The 23642-nt window shown below is 43.8% G+C and overlaps 1 long non-coding RNA gene across 3 annotated transcripts in view; it reads right to left on the bottom strand.

The window, feature by feature from the left end:
• Positions 1–16473, bottom strand: part of LOC137217935 (uncharacterized) — a 1539267-nt gene extending 1522794 nt beyond the window's left edge. For all 3 annotated transcript variants that reach the window (XR_010940334.1, XR_010940329.1, XR_010940330.1), the window contains exon 1: positions 16386–16473. This is a non-coding gene — a long non-coding RNA (uncharacterized lncRNA). The remainder of the gene's footprint in view (positions 1–16385) is intronic.
• Between the last annotated feature and the right edge of the window lie 7169 nt (positions 16474–23642).

The following is a 23642-nucleotide window of genomic DNA, read 5'->3' as shown; positions in this document are numbered from 1 at the left end:
GAGTTATAAATGACAGCTATCATCCAAAAATATATTGAAGTAAGGATGCCAAGAGGACTTGAAAGCGGGGCAGAATTGCAGGAAACCGATTTCAGGAGGTAGACTGGAATTGCATGAAAAGCATAGGAAAAGAGGCAGAACGTCCACAATGATGCACTTGGTCAAAAAGGGCGTATGCGTTTTTTCCTGAATATATTCAGGAAAAAACGCATACGCCCTTTTTGGCCAACCAAGCAAGCTTGCAAAGGAAATCTGCACTACAATGAAGTCTCACTGCCCCCCGGTCAAAAGGGCCATCTGAAAAAAGTGTAAAATCCAGAAAGGCAGGACAGGCCATGGAGAACTGGGAGCCTTGTTATGCTGATGGGCGGGATGTAAATTGCCAACAGCCACTCTGGAGAAGTGTATGGTGTTTCCTGAAATATCTAAAAAACAAAGCAACAGAGCCTAGGGCACTTCCACTTATGGTCCTATAGCTTAGGGAAATTAAAATCAAAAAGACACAGCCACCCCAAAGTTTGGAACGGCTCTGTTTACAAGAACCTCGTTTATGGTACAAGTTCAATATCGCAGAAAGCGAAAAATGGATAAAGAAGTTGTGGTACTTACGTACAATGCAATATCACTCAGCAATGAAATCTATGTCATCAGGCCAGTAGCAGCATAATGAGTGGATTCAGGTACGATGATTCTAAGTGAAATAAATCACACAGAAAAAGAAACATCATAAGGTATCACTAATACACGGAATGTAAACATGGCTACACAGGAACTGAATTACAAAACAGAATAGGGTCTCAAATGAAGAAAACCAACTTACGCTTGCTTAAGAGGAAAGGTTAGTTGGGGTGCTGCATAAAACCAGAGATTGAAATTAGCACAGATACCTTTCCATAAGCCAAATATGTAATAGACAAGAGCTACTGCTTGCTCAACGAAGTGGACTCAACACCCCATATTAAACGCCTAAGAATATACCTGACTAGTAAGAATCTTAAAACCTATGGATTGATATGACTACGAAAGAGAATCAAGCGTGTGTACAGCGGCATAAACGCAGCAGTGATAGGATTGGTGAGGTTCGGTGAGCAAATGCAGACCCTTTGAAGTCATATTGCATGGTACCCATTCCATGGTTCTCAACTCTCCTGGATTAAAGGATTCTTCCTTCAGCTAAAACATGCATGTGGAACCCAGAGTATGATCCACCGTGTGATCGGGAAACGTGTTCCAATGTGTCTCAGTTTTCGTCCCCTGGTACTCGGGTGCAACATTCCAGACGCTTTATTAACACTCTCCCCACTTGGAGAGTCAGTGCCTTTAACCTCCTGTTTGGCCCAGTTTGCAATTTCTGCGGAAAATGAACAGGAATAGGGAGAACCAATGAGAGACTAGCTGGAGGTGTCTGGACGGGCAAATTTAACTCTCATTTCCCACCAGGAAGAGGAATTAACCAAAGGCTCAGTGAGATATGCCGGAACCACACTAGGGCCTGAAGCAATCCTGCGGTGTTGCGGCCAGCTCACAAGAAAGCGAGTTGAAGAAAGGAGCTCAGGGGCACTGTCATTCACAAACCTGCAGAGTTATAAATGACAGCTATCGTCCAAAAATATATTGAAGTAAGGCTGCCAAGAGGACTTGAAAGCGGGGCAGAATTGCAGGAAACCGATTTCAGGAGGTAGACTGGAATTGCATGTAAAGCATAGGAAAAGAGGCAGAACGTCCACAATGATGCACTTGGCCAAAAAGGGCGTATGCGTTTTATCCTGAATATATTCAGGAAAAAACACATACGCCCTTTTTGGCCAACCAAGCAAGCTTGCAAAGGAAATCTGCACTACAATGAAGTCTCACTGCCCCCCGGTCAAAAGGGCCATCTGAAAAACCTGTAAAATCCAGAAAGGCAGGACAGGCCATGGAGAACTGGGAGCCTTCTCATGCTGATGGGCGGGATGTAAATTGCCAACAGCCACTCTGGAGAAGTGTATGGTGTTTCCTGAAACATCTAAAAAACAAAGCAACAGAGCCTAGGGCACTTCCACTTATGGTCCTATAGATTAGGGAAATTAAAATTAAAAAGACACAGCCACCCCAAAGTTTGGGACGGCTATGTTTACAAGAACCTCGTTTACGGTACAAGTTCAATATCGCAGAAAGCGAAAAATGGATAAAGTACTTGTGGTACTTACGTGCAATGCAATATCACTCAGCAATGAAATCTATGTCATCAGGCCAGTAGCAGCATAATGAGTGGATTCAGGTACGATGATTCTAAGTGAAATAAGTCACAGAGAAAAAGAAACATCATAAGGTATCACTAATACACGGAGTGTAAACTTGGCTACACAAAAACTGAATTACAAAACAGAATAGGGTCTCAAATGTCGAAAACCAACTTATGCTTGCTTAAGGGGAAAGGTGAGTTGGGTGCTGCATAAAACCAGAGATTGAAATTAGCACAGATACCTTTCCATAAGCCAAATATGTAATAGACAAGAGCTACTGCTTGCTCAACGAAGTGGACTCAACACCCCATATTAAACGCCTAAGAATATACCTGACTAGTAAGAATCTTAAAACCTATGGATTTATATGTCTCCGAAAGAGAATCAAGCATGTGTACAGCGGCATAAACGCAGCAGTGATAGGATTGGTGAGGTTCGGTGAGCAAATGCAGACCCTTTGAAGTCATATTGCATGGTACCCATTCCATACGTCTCAACTCTCCAGGTAAGGGATTCTTCTTTCAGCTAAAACATGCATGTGGAACCCAGAGTATGATCCACCGTGTGATCGGGAAACGTGTTCAAATGTGTCTCAGTTTTCATCCCCTGGTACTCGGGTGCAACATTCCAGATGCTTTACTAACACTCTCCCCACTTGGAGAGTCAGTGCCTTTAACCTCCTGTTTGGCCCAGTTTGCAATTTCTGCGGAAAATGAACAGGAATAGGGAGAACCAATGACAGACTAGCTGGAGGTGTCTGGACGGGCAAATTTAACTCTCATTTCCCACCAGGAAGAGGAATTAACCAAAGGCTCAGCGAGCCATGCCGGAACCACACTAGGGCCTGAAGCAATCCTGCGGTGTTGCGGCCAGCTCACAAGAAAGCGAGTTGAAGAAAGGATCTCAGGGGCACTGTAATTCACAAACCCGCAGAGTTATAAATGACAGCTATCGTCCAAAAATACATTGAAGTAAGGCAGCCAAGAGGACTTGAAAGCGGGGCAGAATTGCAGGAAACCAATTTCAGGAGGTAGACTGGAATTGCATTTAAAGCATAGGAAAAGAGACAGAACGTCCACAATGATGCACTTGGCCAAAAAGGGCGTATGTGTTTTTTCCTGAATACATTCAGGATAAAACACATACGCCCTTTTTGACCAACCAAGCAAGCTTGCAAAGGAAATCTGCACTACAATGAAGTCTCACTGCCCCCCGGTCAAAAGGGCCATCTGAAAAAAGTGTAAAATCCAGAAAGGCAGGACAGGCCATGGGGCACTGGGAGCCTTGTTATGCTGATGGGCGGGATGTAAATTGCCAACAGCCACTCTGGAGAAGTGTATGGTGTTTCCTGAAACATCTAAAAAACAGAGCAACAGAGCCTAGGGCACTTCCACTTATGGTCCTATAGCTTAGGGAAATTAAAATCAAAAAGACACAGCCACCCCAAAGTTTGGGACGGCTCTGTTTACAAGAACCTCGTTTACGGTACAAGTTCAATATCACAGAAAGCGAAAAATGGATAAAGAAGTTGTGGTACTTACGTACAATGCAATATCACTCAGCAATTAAATCTATGTCATCAGGCCAGTAGCAGCATAATGAGTGGATTCAGGTACGATGATTCTAAGTGAAATAAGTCACACAGAAAAAGAAACATCATAAGGTATCACTAATACACGGAATGTAAACTTGGCTACACAGGAACTGAATTACAAAACAGAATAGGGTCTCAAATGTCGAAAACCAACTTATCCTTGCTTAAGGCGAAAGGTGAGTTGGGGTGCTGCATAAAACCAAGATTGAAATTAACACAGATACCTTTCCATAAGCCAAATATGTAATAGACAAGAGCTACTGCTTGCTCAACGAAGTGGACTCAACACCCCATATTAAACGCCTAAGAATATACCTGACTAGTAAGAATCTTAAAGCCTATGGATTTATATGTCTCCGAAAGAGAATCAAGCATGTGTACAGCGGCATAAACGCAGCAGTGATAGGATTGGTGAGGTTCGGTGAGCAAATGCAGACCCTTTGAAGTCATATTGCATGGTACCCATTCCATGCGTCTCAACTCTCCAGGTAAGGGATTCTTCCTTCAGCTAAAACATGCATGTGGAACCTAGAGTATGATCCACCGTGTGATCGGGAAACGTGTTCAAATGTGTCTCAGTATTCATCCCCTGGTACTCGCGTGCAACATTCCAGACGCTTTACTAACACTCTCCCCACTTGGAGAGTCAGTGCCTTTAACCTCCTGTTTGGCCCAGTTTGCAATTTCTGTGGAAAATTAACAGGAATAGGGAGAACCAATGACAGACTAGCTGGAGGTGTCTGGACGGGCAAATTTAACTCTCATTTCCCACCAGGAAGAGGAATTAACCAAAGGCTCAGCGAGCCATGCCGAAACCACACTAGGGCCTGAAGCAATCCTGCGGTGTTGCGGCCAGCTCACAAGAAAGCGAGTTGAAGAAAGAAGCTCAGGGGCACTGTAATTCACAAACCTGCAGAGTTATAAATGACAGCTATCATCCAAAAATATATTGAAGTAAGGATGCCAAGAGGACTTGAAAGCGGGGCAGAATTGCAGGAAACCGATTTCAGGAGGTAGACTGGAATTGCATGAAAAGCATAGGAAAAGAGGCAGAACGTCCACAATGATGCACTTGGTCAAAAAGGGCGTATGCGTTTTTTCCTGAATATATTCAGGAAAAAACGCATACGCCCTTTTTGGCCAACCAAGCAAGCTTGCAAAGGAAATCTGCACTACAATGAAGTCTCACTGCCCCCCGGTCAAAAGGGCCATCTGAAAAAAGTGTAAAATCCAGAAAGGCAGGACAGGCCATGGAGAACTGGGAGCCTTGTTATGCTGATGGGCGGGATGTAAATTGCCAACAGCCACTCTGGAGAAGTGTATGGTGTTTCCTGAAATATCTAAAAAACAAAGCAACAGAGCCTAGGGCACTTCCACTTATGGTCCTATAGCTTAGGGAAATTAAAATCAAAAAGACACAGCCACCCCAAAGTTTGGGACGGCTCTGTTTACAAGAACCTCGTTTACGGTACAAGTTCAATATCGCAGAAAGCGAAAAATGGATAAAGAAGTTGTGGTACTTACGTACAATGCAATATCACTCAGCAATGAAATCTATGTCATCAGGCCAGTAGCAGCATAATGAGTGGATTCAGGTACGATGATTCTAAGTGAAATAAATCACACAGAAAAAGAAACATCATAAGGTATCACTAATACACGGAATGTAAACATGGCTACACAGGAACTGAATTACAAAACAGAATAGGGTCTCAAATGAAGAAAACCAACTTACGCTTGTTTAAGAGGAAAGGTTAGTTGGGGTGCTGCATAAAACCAGAGATTGAAATTAACACAGATACCTTTCCATAAGCCAAATATGTAATAGACAAGAGCTACTGCTTGCTCAACGAAGTGGACTCAACACCCCATATTAAACGCCTAAGAATATACCTGACTAGTAAGAATCTTAAAACCTATGGATTGATATGTCTACGAAAGAGAATCAAGCGTGTGTACAGCGGCATAAACGCAGCAGTGATAGGATTGGTGAGGTTCGGTGAGCAAATGCAGACCCTTTGTAGTCATATTGCATGGTACCCATTCCATGGTTCTCAACTCTCCTGGATTAAAGGATTCTTCCTTCAGCTAAAACATGCATGTGGAACCCAGAGTATGATCCACCGTGTGATCGGGAAACGTGTTCCAATGTGTCTCAGTTTTCGTCCCCTGGTACTCTGGTGCAACATTCCAGACGCTTTACTAACACTCTCCCCACTTGGAGAGTCAGTGCCTTTAACCTCCTGTTTGGCCCAGTTTGCAATTTCTGCGGAAAATGAACAGGAATAGGGAGAACCAACGAGAGACTAGCTGGAGGTGTCTGGACGGGCAAATTTAACTCTCATTTCCCACCAGGAAGAGGAATTAACCAAAGGCTCAGTGAGATATGCCGGAACCACACTAGGGCCTGAAGCAATCCTTTGGTGTTGCGGCCAGCTCACAAGAAAGCGAGTTGAAGAAAGGAGCTCAGGGGCACTGTCATTCACAAACCTGCAGAGTTATAAATGACAGCTATCGTCCAAAAATATATTGAAGTAAGGCTGCCAAGAGGACTTGAAAGCGGGGCAGAATTGCAGGAAACCGATTTCAGGAGGTAGACTGGAATTGCATGTAAAGCATAGGAAAAGAGGCAGAACGTCCACAATGATGCACTTGGCCAAAAAGGGCGTATGCGTTTTATCCTGAATATATTCAGGAAAAAACACATACGCCCTTTTTGGCCAACCAAGCAAGCTTGCAAAGGAAATCTGCACTACAATGAAGTCTCACTGCCCCCCGGTCAAAAGGGCCATCTGAAAAACCTGTAAAATCCAGAAAGGCAGGACAGGCCATGGAGAACTGGGAGCCTTCTCATGCTGATGGGCGGGATGTAAATTGCCAACAGCCACTCTGGAGAAGTGTATGGTGTTTCCTGAAACATCTAAAAAACAAAGCAACAGAGCCTAGGGCACTTCCACTTATGGTCCTATAGATTAGGGAAATTAAAATCAAAAAGACACAGCCACCCCAAAGTTTGGGACGGCTCTGTTTACAAGAACCTCGTTTACGGTACAAGTTCAATATCGCAGAAAGCGAAAAATGGATAAAGTACTTGTGGTACTTACGTGCAATGCAATATCACTCAGCAATGAAATCTATGTCATCAGGCCAGTAGCAGCATAATGAGTGGATTCAGGTACGATGATTCTAAGTGAAATAAGTCACAGAGAAAACGAAACATCATAAGGTATCACTAATACACGGAGTGTAAACTTGGCTACACAAAAACTGAATTACAAAACAGAATAGGGTCTCAAATGTCGAAAACCAACTTATGCTTGCTTAAGGGGAAAGGTGAGTTGGGTGCTGCATAAAACCAGAGATTGAAATTAGCACAGATACCTTTCCATAAGCCAAATATGTAATAGACAAGAGCTACTGCTTGCTCAACGAAGTGGACTCAACACCCCATATTAAACGCCTAAGAATATACCTGACTAGTAAGAATCTTAAAACCTATGGATTTATATGTCTCCGAAAGAGAATCAAGCGTGTGTACAGCGGCATAAACGCAGCAGTGATAGGATTGGTGAGGTTCGGTGAGCAAATGCAGACCCTTTGAAGTCATATTGCATGGTACCCATTCCATGCGTCTCAACTCTCCAGGTAAGGGATTCTTCCTTCAGCTAAAACATGCATGTGGAACCCAGAGTATGATCCACCGTGTGATCGGGAAACGTGTTCAAATGTGTCTCAGTTATCATCCCCTGGTACTCGGGTGCAACATTCCAGATGCTTTACTAACACTCTCCCCACTTGGAGAGTCAGTGCCTTTAACCTCCTGTTTGGCCCAGTTTGCAATTTGTGCGGAAAATGAACAGGAATAGGGAGAACCAATGAGAGACTAGCTGGAGGTGTCTGGACGGGCAAATTTAACTCTCATTTCCCACCAGGAAGAGGAATTAACCAAAGGCTCAGCGAGCCATGCCAGAACCACACTAGGGCCTGAAGCAATCCTGCGGTGTTGCGGCCAGCTCACAAGAAAGCCAGTTGAAGAAAGGAGCTCAGGGGCACTGTAATTCACAAACCCGCAGAGTTATAAATGACAGCTATCGTCCAAAAATATATTGAAGTAAGGCAGCCAAGAGGACTTGAAAGCGGGGCAGAATTGCAGGAAACCGATTTCAGGAGGTAGACTGGAATTGCACTTAAAGCATAGGAAAAGAGACAGAACGTCCACAATGATGCACTTGGCCAAAAAGCGCGTATACGTTTTTTCTTGAATACATTCAGGATAAAACACATACGTCCTTTTTGGCCAACCAAGCAAGCATGCAAAGGAAATCTGCACTACAATGAAGTCTCACTGCCCCCCGGTTAAAAGGGCCATCTGAAAAAAGTGTAAAATCCAGAAAGGCAGGACAGGCCATGGGGCACTGGGAGCCTTGTTATGCTGATGGGCGGGATGTAAATTGCCAACAGCCACTCTGGAGAAGTGTATGGTGTTTCCTGAAACATCTAAAAAACAGAGCAACAGAGCCTAGGGCACTTCCACTTATGGTCCTATAGATTAGGGAAATTAAAATCAAAAAGACACAGCCACCCCAAAGTTTGGGATGGCTCTGTTTACAAGAACCTCGTTTACGGTACAAGTTCAATATCGCAGAAAGCGAAAAATGGATAAAGAAGTTGTGGTACTTACGTACAATGCAATATCACTCAGCAATTAAATCTATGTCATCAGGCCAGTAGCAGCATAATGAGTGGATTCAGGTACGATGATTCTAAGTGAAATAAGTCACACAGAAAAAGAAACATCATAAGGTGTCACTAATACACGGAATGTAAACTTGGCTACACAGGAACTGAATTACAAAACAGAATAGGGTCTCAAATGTAGAAAACCAACTTATCCTTGCTTAAGGCGAAAGGTGAGTTGGGGTGCTGCATAAAACCAAGATTGAAATTAACACAGATACCTTTCCATAAGCCAAATATGTAATAGACAAGAGCTACTGCTTGCTCAACGAAGTGGACTCAACACCCCATATTAAACGCCTAAGAATATACCTGACTAGTAAGAATCTTAAAACCTATGGATTTATATGTCTCCGAAAGAGAATCAAGCATGTGTACAGCGGCATAAACGCAGCAGTGATAGGATTGGTGAGGTTCGGTGAGCAAATGCAGACCCTTTGAAGTCATATTGCATGGTACCCATTCCATGCGTCTCAACTCTCCAGGTAAGGGATTCTTCTTTCAGCTAAAACATGCATGTGGAACCCAGAGTATGATCCACCGTGTGATCGGGAAACGTGTTCAAATGTGTCTCAGTTTTCATCCCCTGGTACTCGGGTGCAACATTCCAGACGCTTTACTAACACTCTCCCCACTTGGAGAGTCAGTGCCTTTAACCTCCTGTTTGGCCCAGTTTGCAATTTCTGCGGAAAATGAACAGGAATAGGGAGAACCAATGAGAGACTAGCTGGAGGTGTCTGGACGGGCAAATTTAACTCTCATTTCCCACCAGGAAGTGGAATTAACCAAAGGCTCAGTGAGATATGCCGGAACCACACTAGGGCCTGAAGCAATCCTGCGCTGTTGCGGCCAGCTCACAAGAAAGCGAGTTGAAGAAAGGAGCTCAGGGGCACTGTCATTCACAAACCTGCAGAGTTATAAATGACAGCTATCGTCCAAAAATATATTGAAGTAAGGCTGCCAAGAGGACTTGAAAGCGGGGCAGAATTGCAGGAAACCGATTTCAGGAGGTAGACTGGAATTGCATGTAAAGCATAGGAAAAGAGGCAGAATGTCCACAATGATGCACTTGGCCAAAAAGGGCGTATGCGTTTTATCCTGAATATATTCAGGAAAAAACACATACGCCCTTTTTGGCCAACCAAGCAAGCTTGCAAAGGAAATCTGCACTACAATGAAGTCTCACTGCCCCCCGGTCAAAAGGGCCATCTGAAAAACCTGTAAAATCCAGAAAGGCAGGACAGGCCATGGAGAACTGGGAGCCTTCTCATGCTGATGGGCGGGATGTAAATTGCCAACAGCCACTCTGGAGAAGTGTATGGTGTTTCCTGAAACATCTAAAAAACAAAGCAACAGAGCCTAGGGCACTTCCACTTATGGTCCTATAGATTAGGGAAATTAAAATCAAAAAGACACAGCCACCCCAAAGTTTGGGACGGCTATGTTTACAAGAACCTCGTTTACGGTACAAGTTCAATATCGCAGAAAGCAAAAAATGGATAAAGTACTTGTGGTACTTACGTGCAATGCAATATCACTCAGCAATGAAATCTATGTCATCAGGCCAGTAGCAGCATAATGAGTGGATTCAGGTACGATGATTCTAAGTGAAATAAGTCACAGAGAAAAAGAAACATCATAAGGTATCACTAATACACGGAGTGTAAACTTGGCTACACAAAAACTGAATTACAAAACAGAATAGGGTCTCAAATGTCGAAAACCAACTTATGCTTGCTTAAGGGGAAAGGTGAGTTGGGTGCTGCATAAAACCAGAGATTGAAATTAGCACAGATACCTTTCCATAAGCCAAATATGTAATAGACAAGAGCTACTGCTTGCTCAACGAAGTGGACTCAACACCCCATATTAAACGCCTAAGAATATACCTGACTAGTAAGAATCTTAAAACCTATGGATTGATATGTCTCCGAAAGAGAATCAAGCGTGTGTACAGCGGCATAAACGCAGCAGTGATAGGATTGGTGAGGTTCGGTGAGCAAATGCAGACCCTTTGAAGTCATATTGCATGGTACCCATTCCATGCGTCTCAACTCTCCAGGTAAGGGATTCTTCCTTCAGCTAAAACATGCATGTGGAACCCAGAGTATGATCCACCGTGTGATCGGGAAGCGTGTTCAAATGTGTCTCAGTTTTCATCCCCTGGTACTCGGGTGCAACATTCCAGATGCTTTACTAACACTCTCCCCACTTGGAGAGTCAGTGCCTTTAACCTCCTGTTTGGCCCAGTTTGCAATTTCTGCGGAAAATGAACAGGAATAGGGAGAACCAATGAGAGACTAGCTGGAGGTGTCTGGACGGGCAAATTTAACTCTCATTTCCCACCAGGAAGAGGAATTAACCAAAGGCTCAGCGAGCCATGCCGGAACCACACTAGGGCCTGAAGCAATCCTGCGCTGTTGCGGCCAGCTCACAAGAAAGCGAGTTGAAGAAAGGAGCTCAGGGGCACTGTAATTCACAAACCCGCAGAGTTCTAAATGACAGCTATCGTCCAAAAATATATTGAAGTAAGGCAGCCAAGAGGACTTGAAAGCGGGGCAGAATTGCAGGAAACCGATTTCAGGAGGTAGACTGGAATTGCATTTAAAGCATAGGAAAAGAGACAGAACGTCCACAATGATGCACTTGGCCAAAAAGGGCGTATGTGTTTTTTCCTGAATACATTCAGGATAAAACACATACGCCCTTTTTGGCCAACCAAGCAAGCTTGCAAAGGAAATCTGCACTACAATGAAGTCTCACTGCCCCCCGGTCAAAAGGGCCATCTGAAAAAAGTGTAAAATCCAGAAAGGCAGGACAGGCCATGGGGCACTGGGAGCCTTGTTATGCTGATGGGCGGGATGTAAATTGCCAACAGCCACTCTGGAGAAGTGTATGGTGTTTCCTGAAACATCTAAAAAACAGAGCAACAGAGCCTAGGGCACTTCCACTTATGGTCCTATAGCTTAGGGAAATTAAAATCAAAAAGACACAGCCACCCCAAAGTTTGGGACGGCTCTGTTTACAAGAACCTCGTTTACGGTACAAGTTCAATATCACAGAAAGCGAAAAATGGATAAAGAAGTTGTGGTACTTACGTACAATGCAATATCACTCAGCAATTAAATCTATGTCATCAGGCCAGTAGCAGCATAATGAGTGGATTCAGGTACGATGATTCTAAGTGAAATAAGTCACACAGAAAAAGAAACATCATAAGGTATCACTAATACACGGAATGTAAACTTGGCTACACAGGAACTGAATTACAAAACAGAATAGGGTCTCAAATGTAGAAAACCAACTTATCCTTGCTTAAGGCGAAAGGTGAGTTGGGGTGCTGCATAAAACCAAGATTGAAATTAACACAGATACCTTTCCATAAGCCAAATATGTAATAGACAAGAGCTACTGCTTGCTCAACGAAGTGGACTCAACACCCCATATTAAACGCCTAAGAATATACCTGACTAGTAAGAATCTTAAAGCCTATGGATTTATATGTCTCCGAAAGAGAATCAAGCATGTGTACAGCAGCATAAACGCAGCAGTGATAGGATTGGTGAGGTTCGGTGAGCAAATGCAGACCCTTTGAAGTCATATTGCATGGTACCCATTCCATGCGTCTCAACTCTCCAGGTAAGGGATTCTTCTTTCAGCTAAAACATGCATGTGGAACCCAGAGTATGATCCACCGTGTGATCGGGAAACGTGTTCAAATGTGTCTCAGTTTTCATCCCCTGGTACTCGGGTGCAACATTCCAGACGCTTTACTAACACTCTCCCCACTTGGAGAGTCAGTGCCTTTAACCTCCTGTTTGGCCCAGTTTGCAATTTCTGCGGAAAATGAACAGGAATAGGGAGAACCAATGAGAGACTAGCTGGAGGTGTCTGGACGGGCAAATTTAACTCTCATTTCCCACCAGGAAGAGGAATTAACCAAAGGCTCAGTGAGATATGCCGGAACCACACTAGGGCCTGAAGCAATCCTGCGCTGTTGCGGCCAGCTCACAAGAAAGCGAGTTGAAGAAAGGAGCTCAGGGGCACTGTCATTCACAAACCTGCAGAGTTATAAATGACAGCTATCGTCCAAAAATATATTGAAGTAAGGCTGCCAAGAGGACTTGAAAGCGGGGCAGAATTGCAGGAAACCGATTTCAGGAGGTAGACTGGAATTGCATGTAAAGCATAGGAAAAGAGGCAGAATGTCCACAATGATGCACTTGGCCAAAAAGGGCGTATGCGTTTTATCCTGAATATATTCAGGAAAAAACACATACGCCCTTTTTGGCCAACCAAGCAAGCTTGCAAAGGAAATCTGCACTACAATGAAGTCTCACTGCCCCCCGGTCAAAAGGGCCATCTGAAAAACCTGTAAAATCCAGAAAGGCAGGACAGGCCATGGAGAACTGGGAGCCTTCTCATGCTGATGGGCGGGATGTAAATTGCCAACAGCCACTCTGGAGAAGTGTATGGTGTTTCCTGAAACATCTAAAAAACAAAGCAACAGAGCCTAGGGCACTTCCACTTATGGTCCTATAGATTAGGGAAATTAAAATCAAAAAGACACAGCCAACCCAAAGTTTGGGACGGCTATGTTTACAAGAACCTCGTTTACGGTACAAGTTCAATATCGCAGAAAGCAAAAAATGGATAAAGTACTTGTGGTACTTACGTGCAATGCAATATCACTCAGCAATGAAATCTATGTCATCAGGCCAGTAGCAGCATAATGAGTGGATTCAGGTACGATGATTCTAAGTGAAATAAGTCACAGAGAAAAAGAAACATCATAAGGTATCACTAATACACGGAGTGTAAACTTGGCTACACAAAAACTGAATTACAAAACAGAATAGGGTCTCAAATGTCGAAAACCAACTTATGCTTGCTTAAGGGGAAAGGTGAGTTGGGTGCTGCATAAAACCAGAGATTGAAATTAGCACAGATACCTTTCCATAAGCCAAATATGTAATAGACAAGAGCTACTGCTTGCTCAACGAAGTGGACTCAACACCCCATATTAAACGCCTAAGAATATACCTGACTAGTAAGAATCTTAAAACCTATGGATTGATATGTCTCCGAAAGAGAATCAAGCATGTGTACAGCGGCATAAACGCAGCAGTGATAGGATTGGTGAGGTTCGGTGAGCAAATGCAGACCCTTTGAAGTCATATTGCATGGTACCCATTCCATGCGTCTCAACTCTCCAGGTAAGGGATTCTTCCTTCAGCTAAAACATGCATGTGGAACCCAGAGTATGATCCACCGTGTGATCGGGAAGCGTGTTCAAATGTGTCTCAGTTTTCATCCCCTGGTACTCGGGTGCAACATTCCAGATGCTTTACTAACACTCTCCCCACTTGGAGAGTCAGTGCCTTTAACCTCCTGTTTGGCCCAGTTTGCAATTTCTGCGGAAAATGAACAGGAATAGGGAGAACCAATGAGAGACTAGCTGGAGGTGTCTGGACGGGCAAATTTAACTCTCATTTCCCACCAGGAAGAGGAATTAACCAAAGGCTCAGCGAGCCATGCCGGAACCACACTAGGGCCTGAAGCAATCCTGCGGTGTTGCGGCCAGCTCACAAGAAAGCGAGTTGAAGAAAGGAGCTCAGGGGCACTGTAATTCACAAACCCGCAGAGTTATAAATGACAGCTATCGTCCAAAAATATATTGAAGTAAGGCAGCCAAGAGGACTTGAAAGCGGGGCAGAATTGCAGGAAACCGATTTCAGGAGGTAGACTGGAATTGCATTTAAAGCATAGGAAAAGAGACAGAACGTCCACAATGATGCACTTGGCCAAAAAGGGCGTATGTGTTTTTTCCTGAATACATTCAGGATAAAACACATACGCCCTTTTTGGCCAACCAAGCAAGCTTGCAAAGGAAATCTGCACTACAATGAAGTCTCACTGCCCCCCGGTCAAAAGGGCCATCTGAAAAAAGTGTAAAATCCAGAAAGGCAGGACAGGCCATGGGGCACTGGGAGCCTTGTTATGCTGATGGGCGGGATGTAAATTGCCAACAGCCACTCTGGAGAAGTGTATGGTGTTTCCTGAAACATCTAAAAAACAGAGCAACAGAGCCTAGGGCACTTCCACTTATGGTCCTATAGATTAGGGAAATTAAAATCAAAAAGACACAGCCACCCCAAAGTTTGGGACGGCTCTGTTTACAAGAACCTCGTTTACGGTACAAGTTCAATATCACAGAAAGCGAAAAATGGATAAAGAAGTTGTGGTACTTACGTACAATGCAATATCACTCAGCAATTAAATCTATGTCATCAGGCCAGTAGCAGCATAATGAGTGGATTCAGGTACGATGATTCTAAGTGAAATAAGTCACACAGAAAAAGAAACATCATAAGGTATCACTAATACACGGAATGTAAACTTGGCTACACAGGAACTGAATTACAAAACAGAATAGGGTCTCAAATGTAGAAAACCAACTTATCCTTGCTTAAGGCGAAAGGTGAGTTGGGGTGCTGCATAAAACCAAGATTGAAATTAACACAGATACCTTTCCATAAGCCAAATATGTAATAGACAAGAGCTACTGCTTGCTCAACGAAGTGGACTCAACACCCCATATTAAACGCCTAAGAATATACCTGACTAGTAAGAATCTTAAAGCCTATGGATTTATATGTCTCCGAAAGAGAATCAAGCATGTGTACAGCAGCATAAACGCAGCAGTGATAGGATTGGTGAGGTTCGGTGAGCAAATGCAGACCCTTTGAAGTCATATTGCATGGTACCCATTCCATGCGTCTCAACTCTCCAGGTAAGGGATTCTTCTTTCAGCTAAAACATGCATGTGAAACCCAGAGTATGATCCACCGTGTGATCGGGAAATGTGTTCAAATGTGTCTCAGTTTTCATCCCCTGGTACTCGGGTGCAACATTCCAGACGCTTTACTAACACTCTCCCCACTTGGAGAGTCAGTGCCTTTAACCTCCTGTTTGGCCCAGTTTGCAATTTCTGTGGAAAATTAACAGGAATAGGGAGAACCAATGACAGACTAGCTGGAGGTGTCTGGACGGGCAAATTTAACTCTCATTTCCCACCAGGAAGAGGAATTAACCAAAGGCTCAGCGAGCCATGCCGAAACCACACTAGGGCCTGAAGCAATCCTGCGGTGTTGCGGCCAGCTCACAAGAAAGCGAGTTGAAGAAAGAAGCTCAGGGGCACTGTAATTCACAAACCTGCAGAGTTATAAATGACAGCTATCATCCAAAAATATATTGAAGTAAGGATGCCAAGAGGACTTGAAAGCGGGGCAGAATTGCAGGAAACCGATTTCAGGAGGTAGACTGGAATTGCATGAAAAGCATAGGAAAAGAGGCAGAACGTCCACAATGATGCACTTGGCCAAAAAGGGCGTATGCGTTTTTTCCTGAATATATTCAGGAAAAAACGCATACGCCCTTTTTGGCCAACCAAGCAAGCTTGCAAAGGAAATCTGCACTACAATGAAGTCTCACTGCCCCCCGGTCAAAAGGGCCATCTGAAAAAAGTGTAAAATCCAGAAAGGCAGGACAGGCCATGGAGAACTGGGAGCCTTGTTATGCTGATGGGCGGGATGTAAATTGCCAACAGCCACTCTGGAGAAGTGTATGGTGTTTCCTGAAATATCTAAAAAACAAAGCAACAGAGCCTAGGGCACTTCCACTTATGGTCCTATAGCTTAGGGAAATTAAACTCAAAAAGACACAGCCACCCCAAAGTTTGGAACGGCTCTGTTTACAAGAACCTCGTTTACGGTACAAGTTCAATATCGCAGAAAGCGAAAAATGGATAAAGAAGTTGTGGTACTTACGTAAAATGCAATATCACTCAGCAATGAAATCTATGTCATCAGGCCAGTAGCAGCATAATGAGTGGATTCAGGTACGATGATTCTAAGTGAAATAAATCACACAGAAAAAGAAACATCATAAGGTATCACTAATACACGGAATGTAAACATGGCTACACAGGAACTGAATTACAAAACAGAATAGGGTCTCAAATGAAGAAAACCAACTTACGCTTGCTTAAGAGGAAAGGTTAGTTGGGGTGCTGCATAAAACCAGAGATTGAAATTAACACAGATACCTTTCCATAAGCCAAATATGTAATAGACAAGAGCTACTGCTTGCTCAACGAAGTGGACTCAACACCCCATATTAAACGCCTAAGAATATACCTGACTAGTAAGAATCTTAAAACCTATGGATTGATATGTCTACGAAAGAGAATCAAGCGTGTGTACAGCGGCATAAACGCAGCAGTGATAGGATTGGTGAGGTTCGGTGAGCAAATGCAGACCCTTTGAAGTCATATTGCATGGTACCCATTCCATGGTTCTCAACTCTCCTGGATTAAAGGATTCTTCCTTCAGCTAAAACATGCATGTGGAACCCAGAGTATGATCCACCGTGTGATCAGGAAACGTGTTCCAATGTGTCTCAGTTTTCGTCCCCTGGTACTCGGGTGCAACATTCCAGACGCTTTACTAACACTCTCCCCACTTGGAGAGTCAGTGCCTTTAACCTCCTGTTTGGCCCAGTTTGCAATTTCTGCGGAAAATGAACAGGAATAGGGAGAACCAATGAGAGACTAGCTGGAGGTGTCTGGACGGGCAAATTTAACTCTCATTTCCCACCAGGAAGAGGAATTAACCAAAGGCTCAGCGAGCCATACCGGAACCACAATTAGGGCCTGAAGCAATCCTGCGGTGTTGCGGCCAGCTCACAAGAAAGCGAGTTGAAGAAAGGAGCTCAGGGGCACTGTCATTCACAAACCTGCAGAGTTATAAATGACAGCTATCGTCCAAAAATATATTGAAGTAAGGCTGCCAAGAGGACTTGAAAGCGGGGCAGAATTGCAGGAAACCGATTTCAGGAGGTAGACTGGAATTGCATGTAAAGCATAGGAAAAGAGGCAGAACGTCCACAATGATGCACTTGGCCAAAAAGGGCGTATGCGTTTTATCCTGAATATATTCAGGAAAAAACACATACGCCCTTTTTGGCCAACCAAGCAAGCTTGCAAAGGAAATCTGCACTACAATGAAGTCTCACTGCCCCCCGGTCAAAAGGGCCATCTGAAAAACCTGTAAAATCCAGAAAGGCAGGACAGGCCATGGAGAACTGGGAGCCTTCTCATGCTGATGGGCGGGATGTAAATTGCCAACAGCCACTCTGGAGAAGTGTATGGTGTTTCCTGAAACATCTAAAAAACAAAGCAACAGAGCCTAGGGCACTTCCACTTATGGTCCTATAGATTAGGGAAATTAAAATCAAAAAGACACAGCCACCCCAAAGTTTGGGACGGCTCTGTTTACAAGAACCTCGTTTACGGTACAAGTTCAATATCGCAGAAAGCGAAAAATGGATAAAGTACTTGTGGTACTTACGTGCAATGCAATATCACTCAGCAATGAAATCTATGTCATCAGGCCAGTAGCAGCATAATGAGTGGATTCAGGTACGATGATTCTAAGTGAAATAAGTCACAGAGAAAAAGAAACATCATAAGGTATCACTAATACACGGAGTGTAAACTTGGCTACACAAAAACTGAATTACAAAACAGAATAGGGTCTCAAATGTCGAAAACCAACTTATGCTTGCTTAAGGGGAAAGGTGAGTTGGGTGCTGCATAAAACCAGAGATTGAAATTAGCACAGATACCTTTCCATAAGCCAAATATGTAATAGACAAGAGCTACTGCTTGCTCAACGAAGTGGACTCAACACCCCATATTAAACGCCTAAGAATATACCTGACTAGTAAGAATCTTAAAACCTATGGATTTATATGTCTCCGAAAGAGAATCAAGCGTGTGTACAGCGGCATAAACGCAGCAGTGATAGGATTGGTGAGGTTCGGTGAGAAAATGCAGACCCTTTGAAGTCATATTGCATGGTACCCATTCCATGCCTCTCAACTCTCCAGGTAAGGGATTCTTCCTTCAGCTAAAACATGCATGTGGAACCCAGAGTATGATCCACCGTGTGATCGGGAAACGTGTTCAAATGTGTCTCAGTTTTCATCCCCTGGTACTCGGGTGCAACATTCCAGATGCTTTACTAACACTCTCCCCACTTGGAGAGTCAGTGCCTTTAACCTCCTGTTTGGCCCAGTTTGCAATTTCTGCGGAAAATGAACAGGAATAGGGAGAACCAATGAGAGACTAGCTGGAGGTGTCTGGACAGGCAAATTTAACTCTCATTTCCCACCAGGAAGAGGAATTAACCAAAGGCTCAGCGAGCCATGCCGGAACCACACTAGGGCCTGAAGCAATCCTGCGGTGTTGCGGCCAGCTCACAAGAAAGCGAGTTGAAGAAAGGAGCTCAGGGGCACTGTCATTCACAAACCCGTAGAGTTATAAATGACAGCTATCGTCCAAAAATATATTGAAGTAAGGCAGCCAAGAGGACTTGAAAGCGGGGCAGAATTGCAGGAAACCGATTTCAGGAGGTAGACTGGAATTGCACTTAAAGCATAGGAAAAGAGACAGAACGTCCACAATGATGCACTTGGCCAAAAAGGGCGTATACGTTTTTTCTTGAATACATTCAGGATAAAACACATACGCCCTTTTTGGCCAACCAAGCAAGCATGCAAAGGAAATCTGCACTACAATGAAGTCTCACTGCCCCCCGGTCAAAAGGGCCATCTGAAAAAAGTGTAAAATCCAGAAAGGCAGGACAGGCCATGGGGCACTGGGAGCCTTGTTATGCTGATGGGCGGGATGTAAATTGCCAACAGCCACTCTGGAGAAGTGTATGGTGTTTCCTGAAACATCTAAAAAACAGAGCAACAGAGCCTAGGGCACTTCCACTTATGGTCCTATAGCTTAGGGAAATTAAAATCAAAAAGACACAGCCACCCCAAAGTTTGGGATGCCTCTGTTTACAAGAACCTCGTTTACGGTACAAGTTCAATATCGCAGAAAGCGAAAAATGGATAAAGAAGTTGTGGTACTTACGTACAATGCAATATCACTCAGCAATTAAATCTATGTCATCAGGCCAGTAGCAGCATAATGAGTGGATTCAGGTACGATGATTCTAAGTGAAATAAGTCACACAGAAAAAGAAACATCATAAGGTGTCACTAATACACGGAATGTAAACTTGGCTACACAGGAACTGAATTACAAAACAGAATAGGGTCTCAAATGTAGAAAACCAACTTATCCTTGCTTAAGGCGAAAGGTGAGTTGGGGTGCTGCATAAAACCAAGATTGAAATTAACACAGATACCTTTCCATAAGCCAAATATGTAATAGACAAGAGCTACTGCTTGCTCAACGAAGTGGACTCAACACCCCATATTAAACGCCTAAGAATATACCTGACTAGTAAGAATCTTAAAACCTATGGATTTATATGTCTCCGAAAGAGAATCGAGCATGTGTACAGCGGCATAAACGCAGCAGTGATAGGATTGGTGAGGTTCGGTGAGCAAATGCAGACCCTTTGAAGTCATATTGCATGGTATCCATTCCATGCGTCTCAACTCTCCAGGTAAGGGATTCTTCTTTCAGCTAAAACATGCATGTGGAACCCAGAGTATGATCCACCGTGTGATCGGGAAACGTGTTCAAATGTGTCTCAGTTTTCATCCCCTGGTACTCGGGTGCAACATTCCAGATGCTTTACTAACACTCTCCCCACTTGGAGAGTCAGTGCCTTTAACCTCCTGTTTGGCCCAGTTTGCAATTTCTGTGGAAAATGAACAGGAATAGGGAGAACCAATGAGAGACTAGCTGGAGGTGTCTGGACGGGCAAATTTAACTCTCATTTCCCACCAGGAAGAGGAATTAACCAAAGGCTCAGCGAGCCATGCCGAAACCACACTAGGGCCTGAAGCAATCCTGCGGTGTTGCGGCCAGCTCACAAGAAAGCGAGTTGAAGAAAGAAGCTCAGGGGCACTGTAATTCACAAACCTGCAGAGTTATAAATGACAGCTATCATCCAAAAATATATTAAGTAAGGCTGCCAAGAGGACTTGAAAGCGGGGCAGAATTGCAGGAAACCGATTTCAGGAGGTAGACTGGAATTGCATGAAAAGCATAGGAAAAGAGGCAGAACGTCCACAATGATGCACTTGGCCAAAAAGGGCGTATGCGTTTTTTCCTGAATATATTCAGGAAAAAACGCATACGCCCTTTTTGGCCAACCAAGCAAGCTTGCAAAGGAAATCTGCACTACAATGAAGTCTCACTGCCCCCCGGTCAAAAGGGCCATCTGAAAAAAGTGTAAAATCCAGAAAGGCAGGACAGGCCATGGAGAACTGGGAGCCTTCTTATGCTGATGGGTGGGATGTAAATTGCAAACAGCCACTCTGGAGAAGTGTATGGTGTTTCCTGAAATATCTAAAAAACAAAGCAACAGAGCCTAGGGCACTTCCACTTATGGTCCTATAGCTTAGGGAAATTAAAATCAAAAAGACACAGCCACCCCAAAGTTTGGAACGGCTCTGTTTACAAGAACCTCGTTTACGGTACAAGTTCAATATCGCAGAAAGCGAAAAATGGATAAAGAAGTTGTGGTACTTACGTACAATGCAATATCACTCAGCAATGAAATCTATGTCATCAGGCCAGTAGCAGCATAATGAGTGGATTCAGGTACGATGATTCTAAGTGAAATAAATCACACAGAAAAAGAAACATCATAAGGTATCACTAATACACGGAATGTAAACATGGCTACACAGGAACTGAATTACAAAACAGAATAGGGTCTCAAATGAAGAAAACCAACTTACGCTTGCTTAAGAGGAAAGGTTAGTTGGGGTGCTGCATAAAACCAGAGATTGAAATTAACACAGATACCTTTCCATAAGCCAAATATGTAATAGACAAGAGCTACTGCTTGCTCAACGAAGTGGACTCAACACCCCATATTAAACGCCTAAGAATATACCTGACTAGTAAGAATCTTAAAACCTATGGATTGATATGTCTACGAAAGAGAATCAAGCGTGTGTACAGCGGCATAAACGCAGCAGTGATAGGATTGGTGAGGTTCGGTGAGCAAATGCAGACCCTTTGTAGTCATATTGCATGGTACCCATTCCATGGTTCTCAACTCTCCTGGATTAAAGGATTCTTCCTTCAGCTAAAACATGCATGTGGAACCCAGAGTATGATCCACCGTGTGATCGGGAAACGTGTTCCAATGTGTCTCAGTTTTCGTCCCCTGGTACTCTGGTGCAACATTCCAGACGCTTTACTAACACTCTCCCCACTTGGAGAGTCAGTGCCTTTAACCTCCTGTTTGGCCCAGTTTGCAATTTCTGCGGAAAATGAACAGGAATAGGGAGAACCAATGAGAGACTAGCTGGAGGTGTCTGGACGGGCAAATTTAACTCTCATTTCCCACCAGGAAGAGGAATTAACCAAAGGCTCAATGAGATATGCCGGAACCACACTAGGGCCTGAAGCAATCCTTTGGTGTTGCGGCCAGCTCACAAGAAAGCGAGTTGAAGAAAGGAGCTCAGGGGCACTGTCATTCACAAACCTGCAGAGTTATAAATGACAGCTATCGTCCAAAAATATATTGAAGTAAGGCTGCCAAGAGGACTTGAAAGCGGGGCAGAATTGCAGGAAACCGATTTCAGGAGGTAGACTGGAATTGCATGTAAAGCATAGGAAAAGAGGCAGAACGTCCACAATGATGCACTTGGCCAAAAAGGGCGTATGCGTTTTATCCTGAATATATTCAGGAAAAAACACATACGCCCTTTTTGGCCAACCAAGCAAGCTTGCAAAGGAAATCTGCACTACAATGAAGTCTCACTGCCCCCCGGTCAAAAGGGCCATCTGAAAAACCTGTAAAATCCAGAAAGGCAGGACAGGCCATGGAGAACTGGGAGCCTTCTCATGCTGATGGGCGGGATGTAAATTGCCAACAGCCACTCTGGAGAAGTGTATGGTGTTTCCTGAAACATCTAAAAAACAAAGCAACAGAGCCTAGGGCACTTCCACTTATGGTCCTATAGATTAGGGAAATTAAAATCAAAAAGACACAGCCACCCCAAAGTTTGGGACGGCTATGTTTACAAGAACCTCGTTTACGGTACAAGTTCAATATCGCAGAAAGCGAAAAATGGATAAAGTACTTGTGGTACTTACGTGCAATGCAATATCACTCAGCAATGAAATCTATGTCATCAGGCCAGTAGCAGCATAATGAGTGGATTCAGGTACGATGATTCTAAGTGAAATAAGTCACAGAGAAAAAGAAACATCATAAGGTATCACTAATACACGGAGTGTAAACTTGGCTACACAAAAACTGAATTACAAAACAGAATAGGGTCTCAAATGTCAAAAACCAACTTATGCTTGCTTAAGGGGAAAGGTGAGTTGGGTGCTGCATAAAACCAGAGATTGAAATTAGCACAGATACCTTTCCATAAGCCAAATATGTAATAGACAAGAGCTACTGCTTGCTCAACGAAGTGGACTCAACACCCCATATTAAACGCCTAAGAATATACCTGACTAGTAAGAATCTTAAAACCTATGGATTTATATGTCTCCGAAAGAGAATCAAGCGTGTGTACAGCGGCATAAACGCAGCAGTGATAGGATTGGTGAGGTTCGGTGAGCAAATGCAGACCCTTTGAAGTCATATTGCATGGTACCCATTCCATGCGTCTCAACTCTCCAGGTAAGGGATTCTTCTTTCAGCTAAAACATGCATGTGGAACCCAGAGTATGATCCACCGTGTGATCGGGAAACGTGTTCAAATGTGTCTCAGTTTTCATCCCCTGGTACTCGGGTGCAACATTCCAGATGCTTTACTAACACTCTCCCCACTTGGAGAGTCAGTGCCTTTAACCTCCTGTTTGGCCCAGTTTGCAATTTCTGCGGAAAATGAACAGGAATAGGGAGAACCAATGAGAGACTAGCTGGAGGTGTCTGGACGGGCAAATTTAACTCTCATTTCCCACCAGGAAGAGGAATTATCCAAAGGCTCAGCAAGCCATGCCGGAACCACACTAGGGCCTGAAGCAATCCTGCGGTGTTGCGGCCAGCTCACAAGAAAGCGAGTTGAAGAAAGGAGCTCAG

This window comes from Pseudorca crassidens (assembly GCF_039906515.1).
Source record: "Pseudorca crassidens isolate mPseCra1 chromosome 1 unlocalized genomic scaffold, mPseCra1.hap1 SUPER_1_unloc_3, whole genome shotgun sequence".
NCBI lineage: Eukaryota > Metazoa > Chordata > Mammalia > Artiodactyla > Delphinidae > Pseudorca > Pseudorca crassidens.
This window is presented reverse-complemented; position numbering and strand designations above follow the sequence as displayed.